Genomic DNA, 13,351 nt, shown 5'->3' with positions numbered 1-13,351 from the left:
CCACCCATTCCAGGTGGGGTCTTGATTAGTTTACTGGAATCCTTTAAAAGAGGAAGCATTTTGGAAAAAGCTTGAGAGCCATGAGAACCATAGAGCCCATGCAGCCAGAGAGACCTTTGGAGATGAATAAAGAAAATGCCCTTGGGGAAGATTCATGAAAGAAAAAGTCTGGAGAGAAAGCTAGCAGATATCACCATGTTCACCATATGCATTTCCAGTTCAGAGAGAAACCCTGAATGTTTTTGTATGTGCAGATACCTTCTTGAACCAAGGTGTCTTTCCCCGGATGCCTTACATTGGACATTTCTATAGCCTTGCATTAACTTGGACATTTTTACAGCCTTTGAACTGTAAACTTGCAACTTAAGAAGTTCACCTTTTTAAAAGCCATTCTTTTTCTGGTATATTGCATTCTGGCATCTAGCAAACTGGAACATATTGTAAAAGCTATATCTTTATACCATCATCTTTAAGAATCAAGGCTATTGAAATACAGCCCAACAGTTTCAGGTTCTTCCAGCCATTCCAATACACCATAAACTGAAAAGGGATATCTATATAATGTATAAGAATAACCTCCAGAATAAAACTATTGATTCTTTTTGAAATCCCTCAGCCACTGAAATTTATTTTGTCTCATTTCTCTCTTCCCTCTTTTGGTCAAGAACACTTTCTCAATCCCATGATGCTGGGTCATGGCTCATCCCAGGAGTTCTGTCCTATCTTGCAAAGGAAATTTACACCCTTGGTAGTCATGTCCCTTATAGGAAAGAGGGCAGTGAATTCACCTGCCGAGTGAATACAATCCTTAAGTTTCATTCACCTAGTTGTGTGGTCATTGGCTTTTCTTGAGTCAAGATATCTTTCTCTGGATGCCTTAGTTTGGACATTTTCATGGCCTTAGAACTGTAAAGCAGTAACTTAATAAATCACTTTTATAAAAGCTGACCCATTTCTGGTATATTGCAGTCCAGCAGCATTAACAAACTAAAACAACTCCCCTCTAGCCATTCTGTAAGGTGGGATTCAGCCAGGCTAGGATTTGACAGGTGAGATTTGGGCAACATTTAGCAATTAACATTTTGCTAGCAGCTGAAAATCATTGAAAGAGGTCAGGCTGAAGCCCTAACTGGTTGGAATATGAAAATTAGACAGAAGAAATCCCAAAATTGTATTCAAATAAACTTGTTGTCCTAAAATTCCAAAGCCAAGCTGTTTCTCAAATTAGTTCTTACACACTACTTCCAGATAAGTGCTATTGTTTTAATCTAGTCTGTAGTAATGTTCAGGTGTCACCTTGCCAGGTGATGGTGCCTAATTGTTCTGTTGCTGTTGACTAAATCATCAGCATGTGAATTTCATCTATGGCTGATTACATCTGTGGTTGGCTAAGGGGAGGGCCTTCTGAAAAGAGTAAGGCTTAAAAGGAGAGGCTCAGAAGCAAGAGAAGGAGCTCAGCACAGCCTAGCACAACACAGCATAGAGTGCAGAGCCAGCTCGGGCCCAGACATTTGGATATTCAAAAAGGAATAGCCCTGGGGAGGGACTTTTGAACCTAGAAGACAGGAGAGAAGTCCAGCAGACATTGCCATTTGCCTCCCCATGTAACAAAGAAACTCAGATGAAAGCTAGCTGTCTTTCCACTGAAGAACTGTAAGTTTGTAACTAAATAAATCCCCTTTATAGAAACCAGTTCATTTCTAGTGTATTGCATTCTGGCTGCATTAGCAAACTAAAATAAAGTCTGTGATGCATAAATGAGGGCTTAACAGCTGAACACATGTACTCCAAATGGTTATTAGTCTAGTTCATATTGGAGTCCAGAACTCAAATTTCTTGATTCTCCATTTTTTTCACCATTTAGTGAGTACGCTCCCTCTGTCTTCTTTTCCATTAAATGAGATAAAGATACTTTCTTTGAACAATGATATAGCTTTCACAATGAGACTCTGGGAATGTGAAAACCTTGTGTCTGATGCTCTTTTTATCTACTATATCAACAGAAGAGTAGAACATATGGAATAAAAATAAATAATAGGGGGAACAAATGTTAAATTTAGTTTGAAATGCTAGTGGTAAATGAAAGCGAGGGGTAAGGGGTATGGTATGTATAATTTTTTTTTTTAAAGATACTTCCTTTATCATAGAATTTATGAAAGGCTCCAGAGAGTTAAAACATATAAGCAATCATTAAATGTAATTTAATGATTACTTATTTATTCATTCACTCATCCATTCACATAACAAGTATTTGTTTACCACCTACCATGCAGTACACAGGAAGGAACTAGACACTGTGGAACAATAAAACAGAATAAAGACAGGCTGCTTCTTTCAGGAAACTTGCATTTTCTTTGGGACGGCAATATACCCTTCATGAATCTGGACACAATCTGCATCAAGTTAGATGAACAATATAGGTTATAAGAAGTCAAGAGAAGAAGAGACAACTTCTAACTAATATTTCCTCTTCTTTAAGAGACCTCAGGTATCACTTCCTTCAGGAAGACTTCTTTTTTTGATACCTCTCTCCATCCCACTGCTAAACTCTGCTACATACCTATTCTCTGTAATCTCAATACTCTAGGCACACTACTCTCATTCACACCCCACATCACTGCAAATTGTCTATTTCTCTGTCTACCCCCATTTATCTGACTGTGACTTATTTATCTCTGAATCCATGGAATAGTGCATGGTATCTGGCACACAGCAGATGGTTAGTTCTGTTTTTTGAATGAAAGAGTCTGCAGTAATGAAAAGTTTACTAGAATGAAGGTCACAAATCTTAGATTCTGGTGCCAGCCCTACCACTAACTGGAACTCTGTGGGCCTTAGTTTCCTTCTGAGATAAATGAGGATTGAACCAAATGATCTTCAAGAGTGCTTCCAGACCTAACATTCTATAGCTGTTTCTTCTTTTAATGTCATGGAATGTCTGGGAGCTGAACTATTACTAAACATCTATTCTCCATAGCAAGTGTGGGTAAAAAATCATAGTGGAAACTTTATAGGCTCCAGGGATATATGGCTTTCTTTCAAAAGTTCCTTGGCTGAAAAAGTAATCTTTCAAGATTATGTCAGCAGGAAGAGAAGTTACTAGAACAATAAACATATGTGGGTTTGCTTGTGGTATAGATTTCCTTGCAGCTATGTGAAAACATGACTCTGACTTAACTCGAAAAAAGCAATGTATATCTCAGTATGAGTTTATCTTCCTTCCCCTTTCCAAGAAAGCCTCTTTTAAAATGCCTTTCTTCTATCAGCAGTTTCAGGTCAGTGCTTACCATGTTTCACCCTTTGTGAAAGGATTAACTAAGAATAGGAGTCTCGTCCTAAACTAGGGAAACTAGAAAACTGTCTTTGTTCACCCCTATGTCCTCTGCAACTTTCCTTCCTGCCTCACCCCTAATCCAACCTCTGTGCCTTAGCTTCTTAGACCCTTCAGTGCCCTGAAGTCCTCAATTCTGACACTTTCCCCCCATACTGGCAATCCTTGGTCCCATGAGCTACCTTTCATCCATTCATACATTTACCTATTCACCATCATTCATTAAGTGCCTCCTAACTATGGAATAAGAAAGTTTCACAAAGAAGATAATTGAGTTGTATCCTGAAGGAGAATGGGGATGGGGTGCAGGAGAAATAAGAATTCTTCCAGGCAGAGGAACAAAATGTACAAAATCAAAGGGGTTTAAAACTCATGACATGCTTAGAGGCCCTGCAAGTAACTTAGTATGCCTGGAGCATAGGGAAAGACCTGAATGTGGTGGAGAAGTGAGAGAAAAACAGATCATGGAGGGCCTTGAATGTTATCTTAAGGGTTCAAATTTTATCCAACAGACTATAGAAAGCCATTGAAAGTTCTTAGGCAAGTGTTCTAGTTTGCTAGCTGCCAGAATGCAATATACCAGAAACAGAATGGCTTTTAGAAGGGGGAATTTAATGAGTAGCTAGTTTACAGTTCTAAGGCCAAGAAAGTGTCCATAGAAGTCTATAGAAATGTCCAATTTAAGCCATCCAGGGAAAGATACCTTGGTTCAAGAAGGCTGATGAAGTTCAGGGTTTCTCTCTAAAGTGGAAAGGCACATGGTGAACACGATCAGGGTCCCTCTCTCATCTGGAAGGGCACATGACAAACACAATGTCATCTGCTAGCTTTGTCTCCTGGCTTCCTGTTTCATGAAGCTCCCTGGGAGACATTTTCCTTCATCTCCAAAGGTCACTGGCTGATGGACTCTCTGCTTCGTAGTGCTGCAGCATTCTCTGCTCTCTCTGAATCTCTCATTCTCCAAAATGTTTCCTCTTTTATAAGACTCCAGTAGGCCAACCAAGACCCACCCCAAATGGGTGGGGACACATTTCCTCCAATCCAGCTTAACAACAATTCCTGATTGGGAGACATCTTCAGGGAGATGATCTAATTACAGATTCAAACATAGAGTATTGAATAGGGATTATTCTGTCATTTTACAAAATGGGATTTTGATTAAAACATGGCTTTTTTAGGGTCTATACATCCTTTCAAATGAGCAAAGCAAGATATTAAAATTCAGATTAACATTTAGAAAACTTATTGGAGCAATAGAGGAAAGGATGTCTTAGAAATGAATGTAACTGATACGAAGGTGTCTTGGTAGGTCATTGTTGCAATTTTCCAAGTGAAAAAGAAAGCAAAGGGGCCAGATAAAAGCAGCAGCAATGGGGATGAATAGAAATGGATAGTTGCATACATGCATGGGATATTTAGGGAGTAGGTGAGAAGACTTAAGTAACTGATTAAAGGAGGGAGATAAGAGGTTGAAGGAGAAAGTTTCTGATTCATTTGATTTGCAAGGCAATGCTGCTTATTAGAACAGGAGACACAGGAGAAATTAAGTTAAAGGGAAAAGAAGTGAGACACATTTGGGACATGTTGAGCGCAAAAGGGTCTCTTTCAAGTTTGGTTTAATAAACAGCACCTGAAGGAAATGTGAACACTTTTCAAGTAACTTAATGAGAAATTGCATGATTCTGTACAGCTGATAAAATTGAAGATTAAGTTAATACTTATACTTGATTTCTTAGCAAAAAGTCTATTGTATTTAGAAATCACCATCAATTTAAAAAGTAATTTTAGAAATCAAAACTTTTATAAAACTGGGAAGACTACAAGAAAAACTACATTATCATGACCTTATTATGTTACTTGTGTAGAGCTTTTTTGCTGAGTTGCATGAAATAAGTTGATCTGCCCCTCTCTTCATTATAAAATCTTTTCCCCCCAAACTTAAAGCCAACTCAATTAACTATGCAAAAATAATTGAAAACCACAGATGAAGCTCCATGAGCACCTCCTAGGAAAAATGTGGCTCGTATTTTTTTTTGAATCCTGGGTTGACCTAACTGGCAGATACAAGTGGTCAGGCAGTGACCTTTATGGAAAATTTATGCTCTAGAAAGACTAAGTTTACAAGTAGGGGGTAGGAGAAAAGTGTAGGAGGAAGTAATAACATAATAACATAAAGAGTGAAATTAAAATGAAAAGCCTATTCATTGTTATTATCACACAGCTATTGATGGGGATTGGATTATTTGAGAAAGCAAAGTGTGAAAACTGAAGTATAATAATCAATGAGTGACTAAAACCATGATCTGAAATAAGGCAATTGTTTATTTGTAACTCAGACCACAAATCTAGAAATTATGCCTGTTTTCTCTTTTTCCTTCCCATGCATCAGCATGTCCTGCTAGTCCGTTCTCCCAAATACATCCCAAAGCTTTCCACTTATCTCCATCTTTTCTCCTACCATTTTAGTCCAGGCCACCATACCTCACACTCAGACGACTGCAATAGGCTCCTAACTGGGCTTTCTGCTTCCATTCTTTCCCCACTTCACAAACTATTCTTCACATGGAAGTCAGAGGAAACTGAAAAATTCTCACCAGACCATGTAATTCTCTTGCCTGAAACCCTCAATGGCTCCTTACCGTGTTTCCAAAAAAAAAATCCAAACTCATTTAAATGGACTAAAAGCCCTACACAATCTGTTTCCTAACTACTTCTCTCACCTTGTCTCTCTTCACTCCCTTCCTCATTTGCTAAACCATGGCCAAAGCAGCCTTATTTCTGTTCCTCAAATAAAGCAAGCTCTCCACACCCTCAGGGACTCTACACTGGCCAGTCTCTCTGTCTGAAAACCTTTTTCCTCAAATCGTTGTATGACTGATTGATTCACTCACTATTCATTTTTAGTTTTAAAGTGTTTTATTGTAACTTTGAAATGAGTAACAAAGGATTGTTTTCAGGTATTATTGAACAGATTTCTATCATTCTTTCTTGAGATATAGCTCATATTCCATAAAATTCACTTATTTTAGAGTACACAATCAGTGGTTTTTACTATATTCACAGATGTTTACATCCACCACCACTTTCTTATTACAGAACATTATCATCACCCCCAAAAGCATTATAGGTTCAAGACAGAGGAAAAAGAAAGGGGCAGAAGGAATATTCAAAGAAATAATGACCAAAAAGTTCCCAAACTTAGCAAAAGATGTGAATATACACATCCAAGAAGCCAAGAGAACACAAATCAGGATAAAGTTGAAGAAAAATACACCCTGTCATGTGCTGATCAAAGTGTTGAATACAAAGGATACGAAAAGAGTTCTGAAGGCTGCAAGAGAAAAGCAATGTGTTATATACAAAGGAGTCTCAATTACATTAAGTTCCAATTTCTCATCAGAAAACATGGAAACAAGCAGGTGGTAGATTGAAATACTAAAGAGCTTAAAGAAAAAAATGCCAACCAAGAATTTTATATCCAGTAAAATTTACTTTCAACACTGAAGAAGAGCTTAAAGCATTCTCAGATAAACTAAAACTGAGGGAGTTCATCTGCCCTACAAACAATGCTAAAGGGAATTCTTTAGACTGAAAGGAAAAGACACTAGACAGTGCTTCAAAGCAGCATAAAGAAATAAATATCTCCAGTAAAGGTAACCATTTGTGCAATTATAAATGCCAGTACTATTGTATTGTATTTTTTGGTATGTAACTCCACTTCTTACTTCTTACAGGTGCCAAAATGCAAGTGCATGAAAAGTAATGATAAATCTATGGTTTTGGACATAAAATGCACAAAGATATCATTTGTAACAAGTGCAAAAAAGGGGTGGTGGGTGGATGAGTATAGGAACAGTGTATGTAGTCAAGTCAAGTTGCTATCAATTAGTAAAGTAAATTTTAACCCAATGGTAATAACAAGAAAAACAGATGAAAAGTATAATCAGATAGACATGAGAAGGGACTCAATATGCTACAATATGAAAAATCAAATAAATATGTAAGTAAGCACTAACGGAAGAATTGAGAGCTAAAAAAAGGGTATGGGATTACAAAGACTAAGTAACAAAATGGCAGAAGAGATTATCAATAGTCACTTTACATGTAAATGCATTATCAATAGTGGCTTTGTATGTAAATGGATTAAGCTCACCAGTACAAGACAGAGATTTGCAGAATGGATTTAAAACCATGACCCACATATATGCTGTCTATAAGAGACTCACCTTAAATTCAAAAACACAATAAGGTTGAAAGTGAAAGGCTGGGATAAAATATTCTTTACAAGTACTAAACAAATGAGAGCTGGGTAGCTATACCACAATCTGATGAAATATCCTTCCAGTAAATAACAGTTATGAGAGACAAAGTCAGTCAGTATATAGTGATAAAGGGATCAACTCAACAGAAAGATTTAACAATTATAAATATATACGCACCTGAAAGCAGAGCCAAAAATATATGAAGCAAATACTGAAGATTTGAAGGAAGAAATTGTTATAGATTAATAGTAGGAGACTTTAACATGCCACATTCAATAATAGATAGACTATCTAGACAGAAGATCAATTTGGAAATACAAGATGAGCAATGTTCAAAACAGCTAGACCCAACAGACATATATAGAACACTTCACCTAACAGCTATAGAATACACATTCTTACCAAGAGCACATGAATCATTCCCCAGGATACAATCATACTGTAGGTGACAAAACAAGTCTCAGTAAATTAAAAAATATTAAAATCATACAATGCATCTTTTCTGGCTGCAAAGGAATGATGCTTGAAATCAATAACAGTGGGAGAAACAGAAAATTTACAAACATGGAAATTAAACTATGTAAATATAAACAACCAATGAGTTAAGAAGGATATCATAAGGAAAATTAGGGAACAAAAATGAAAATAGAAAATGTAAAAAATATGACCTTTCTGTTTTTCCAAGAAAAGGCCATGTTCTTTTAATCAATTCCTGTGGTGCAGACCTATTGTGGGTGGGACCTTTTTTTAATCTGATACAAATTATAACATCATTCTTTGGCAAAACATAACCAATTTTTATGACCCTTTAAAAATTTTATTGATAAATCTTTACACACATGCAGTCCATACATGATGTACAATCAGTGGCTCACAATATCATCACATAGTTGTATAGTTATCACCTTAATCATTTTTTGAACATTTTGTATCACTCCAGAAAAAGAAATAAAAAGTGAAAAGAAAAAAACATACCCCTTAACCCTCCCTCTCATTGACCACTTATATTTCCATCTCCCCAATTTTTACACTTTATCCCCTCTATTATTTATTTATTTTTTATCTATACATTTTTTACTCATCTGTCCATATCCTGGATAAAAGGGGCATCAGACACAAGGCTTTCACAATCACACACTCACATTATAAAAGCTGTATCATTAAACAATCTTCTTCAAGAATCAAGGCTACTACTTTTATCTACCTTGTCAACAGACGAGTAGAACATGTGGAATAAAAATAAATAATAAGGGGAACAAATGTTAAAATAAATTTAGTTTGAAATGCTAATGATCAATGAAAGTGAGGGGTAAGGGGTATGGTATGTGTAATCCTTTTTTCTGTTTTTGTTTTATTTCTTTTTCTGTTGTCTTTTTATTTCTTTTTCTGAATTGATGCAAATGTTCTAAGAAATGATATTGAGGATGAATATGCAACTATGTGATGATATTGTGAATTACTGATTATATATGTAGAACAGAATGATCATATGTTAATGTTTTTGTTCATTTGCTTTTAATTTTTTAAATTAATAAATAAATTAATTTTAAAAAGAAAGAATCAAGGCTACTGGAACACAGCTCAACTGTGTCCATCCAACCACTTCAATACACCATAAACTAAAAAGGGATATCTATATAATGCATAAAAATAACCTCCAGTATAACCTCTTGACTCTGTTTGAAATTACTCAGCCACTGAAACTTTATTTTGTCTCATTTCTGTCTTCCCCATTTTGGTCAAGAAGACTTTCTCAATCCCATGATGCTGAGTCCCAGCTCATCCTGGGAGTTCTGTTCCTCATTGCCAGAGAGATTTATACCCCTGGGAATAGGTGGGACCTTTTGAAGAGTTGCCCTGAGGTTGGTCTTAATACTTTTACTGGAGTCCTTCATAAAAAGAGATGAAATTCAGTGAGCCACAGTGGCTCAGTGGCAGAGTTCTCACTTGCCATGCCAGAGGACCTGGGTTCAATTCTCGGTGGCTGCCTACATTAAAAAGAGAAAGAGATGAGATTCAGAGAAACACTGAGAGAAGTGTTTCATTTGATAAAAGCCCTGAGAGGCTGAGAAACAAGGACACACCCACAGAAGCTGAGAGAGAATGCCACTATGCTGGTTTGGTATTGTCATGCAACCCATAAAAGCCCATCTTCTCTTAATCCATCTCTGTGGGTGGGATCTTTTGGTTAGATTGTTTCCATGGAGATGTGACCCAGTCCATTCAAGGTGGGTCTTAATTCCCTTGCTGGAGTACTTTATGAGAGGATAAAAGACAGATGAAACACAGAGAGAGAGAGAGCTCAGAGAAAGAAAATGCCCCCAGAGAATCTAAAAAAGAAATGCCCAGAGACATTTTGAAGATAGCCATTGAAATTAGAACTGGAGAAGGACCAGCAGATGTCCCCTTCTCATGTGACAGAGGAACCCTGGATGCCAGCAGCCTTTCTTCAAAGAAGGTATGTTCCTCTCAATGCCTTAATTTGGACATTTTCATGGCCTTAGAACCATAAACTTATAACTTAATAAATTCATATTGAAAAAGCCAACCCATTTCTACGATATTGTGTTCTGGGATCTTTAGCAAACTGAAGCAGCCACTGAAGCCAGAAGCTTAAGGCAATGAAACACGGAAGAAAAGGATCAGCAAATGCCATTCATATGCCTTCCCATGTGACAGAGGTGTGCCAGATGCTGGCAGCCTTTCCATAGAGAAGGTATAATTTGAATGGTGCCTTAATTTGGACATTTTCATGGCCTTAGAACTATAAATTTGTTAGCTAATAAATCCCTATTGTAAAAGCCAAACCATTTCTGATATATTGCATTCCAGCAGCTTTAGCAAACTGAAACATCATAGATGAAATTGATAATATTCCATCACTGTTCAATTTAACTCCACTTTTCAGCACTATTGAACCAGAGAGAGATGCAAAAGAAGCCATCACAATTTATGTGAAAGAAAAGAAGAGATTGATCAAGTGACAAGAGCAAACATAGTATATTACAGCACTGGCCTCAAGGATGAAAATGAGGACTACATTGTGGATCATACAATAATAATGCACTTGATTGGACCAGATGTTGAATTTCTAGATAATTTGGCCATAACAAAAAGAATGCAGACATAGCTTGTTCAGCTACTGTGCACAAGAGGGAACACAAGAAGAAGAGTTAGCCAGGTTGGTATTGTCAGATGCAGTTCTCTCTTGCTAAAGAGGAAGGTAGTTTTGTCTTCCATAGGAGCTGATATATATGCAACCTATAGAATGGACTTTGTGTCATGAGAATATCTATATTTTGGGCAGGGTGTGTTGCTCTGGGGTTAACCCAAGATACATTCTTGGAATTATAAAGATTATGACCAAAAATCTTTGAAGTAGTCTCTGTAAGACCAGAGGACCATGTTGATGTGAAGCCAGTGAACAGCAGACCTCACAGAGGACACAGCAGGATGCAGCACCTTACAGCAGTGACTTTACTCATGTAAATAAGGCCCCCCATTTAGTTTAGCTGCCTCTCCAGTATCTTGGATCCTTGCTTTCTGCAGGTTGTAGGGCTTAATTTCCATGAAAAGTGTGCATTTTCTATAGTGCTTGTCCTAGTTCGCGAGCTACCAGAATGCAATATACCAGAAACGGAATGACTTTTCAAAAGAGGAATTTTTTCCTCTTTTGTTGTTAGTTTACAGTTGTTAGTTTACAGTTCTAAGTCCAAGAAAATGTCCAAATTAAAACACGTCTATAGAAATGTCCAATCTAAGACATCCAGGGAAAGATACCTTGGTTCAAGAAGGCTGATGAAGTTCAGGGTTTCTCTCTCAAGTGAGAAGGGCACATGGTGAGCACAATCAGGGCTTCTCTCTCAGCTGGAAGGGCACATGGTGAATATGGCATCATCTGCTAGCTTTCTCTCCTGGCTTCTGGTTTTATGAAGCTCCACTGGAGACGTTTTCCTTCTTCATCTCCAAAGGTTGCTGGCTCGTGGACTGTCTGCTTCGTGGTGCTGCAGCATTCTCTGCTCTCTCCAAATCTCTTTCATTCTCCAAAATGTCTTTTATAGGACTCCAGAAACTTATGAAGACCCACCCAAATGGCTGGAGACATGTTATCACCTAAACCAGTTTAACAACCAATCTTGATTACATCACATTTCCAGGGAGATAATCTAACTACAATTTCAAATATACAGTACTGAATAGAGATAAGAATAAACAGCTGCCTTTACAGAATGGGATTAAGATTAAAACATGGCTTTTCTAAGGGATGTACATCCTTTCAAACCAGCACAGTGCTCTTGCTTTCCTCTTTGAGTTCTTGGTGGCTGAAATAGAAAAACAGTCAAATTATCCTCTCTATTATTCAAAGTTAATCTTCATACTTGAAGGCGTCAGCATAATCTTCCTTGTTAATGAATATCATTGCCAAACTTGCATTTCATTCCACTGTCAGAAAAGTGCTGATTTTGACTAATAAAGAAAAAAATTTATTGTTTGGGGAAATCTTGGATCAATTTGGGGGTCCCTTTTATATGATTTTTAGCAAAATTATATACCAGGTAGTTCAATGACATACCAAATAGAAATAAAAGGATATTGATTACAAGTGTTGAAGATGGTTTTTCACATAAACTGGATTGTACTGCATGGGAAAGAAAGGTACATTCAGTTTTGAAAAAAGAAGAAGAAAGATTTCAAAACAGAGACCTAACCTCAAAACTGGAAGAACTAGAAAAGGAAGAACAACTAAACCTAAAGGGGGCAGAAGGAAGGAAATAACAAAGATTAGAACAGAGTTAAATGAAATAGAGAATAGAAATCAATAGAATCAACAAAGCAAAAAGCTGTTTCTGTGGAAAAAATCAATAAAATTGTAAACCTTTAGACTGATGAAGAAAAAAGGGAAGACACAATTGACTAAAATCAGAAATGAAAACGGGGACATTACTACTGACCCCAGTGAAATAAAAAGGACTGTATGCCAACAAATTAGATAACTTATGTGAAATGGACAAATTCTTAGATGCAAACTACCTTCACTGATTCAAGAAGAGATAGAAGATCTCAACAAACCAATAACTAGAATACAGACTGAATCTAATCCAAAATTTCCCAACAAAAAAAGCCCAAGACCAGATTACTTCACAGGAGAATTTTACCAGAGATTCCAAGGAGAATTAACAACAATACTGCTCAAACTAGTCTAAAAAATTCATTTTATGAGGCCGACATCACCCTTGTACCAAAGCCAGATAAAGAGGCCACAAGAAAAGAAAATTGCACACCAATATCTCTCACGAATTTAGATGCAAAATCCTCAACAAAATAATAGAAAATGAAATTCAATAGCACATTGAAAGAATAATATGCTAATATCTTTCCTCAGTTTCTTTCTTCCTTGTCTCTCATTCTTATTTCATATCATTACATGTTTCTCCTGACAGCATGTCAAATTATTGACATGATAAGTTGAGCCTCAGTCCCTACCTCTGCACACCTGACATATACCCGATATTTTTCTCTTTCTTTGATTCAGCATCTGTGGGATCCTTCTCCAGTCTTTTCCTTCCTCCAGAGTTCTAAAAAATGAGAATTGTCCTTTTTCTGCTGAATCTCTGGGGAGAGATTTTCAGTAGCTGTTTACATCATCGTGTTGATGTTGTCCCTCCTGTATCTGTACAGTTTTGATTCCGCAGTTGGGTGGTGGATATGTGAGTGTTGCTTATATTATCTTTACTCTTTATCTGCCTATTTTTTTTTA

The sequence above is a fragment of the Tamandua tetradactyla genome, chromosome X (assembly GCF_023851605.1).
Source record: "Tamandua tetradactyla isolate mTamTet1 chromosome X, mTamTet1.pri, whole genome shotgun sequence".
In the NCBI taxonomy this organism is placed as follows: Eukaryota; Metazoa; Chordata; class Mammalia; order Pilosa; family Myrmecophagidae; genus Tamandua; species Tamandua tetradactyla.
This window is presented reverse-complemented; position numbering follows the sequence as displayed.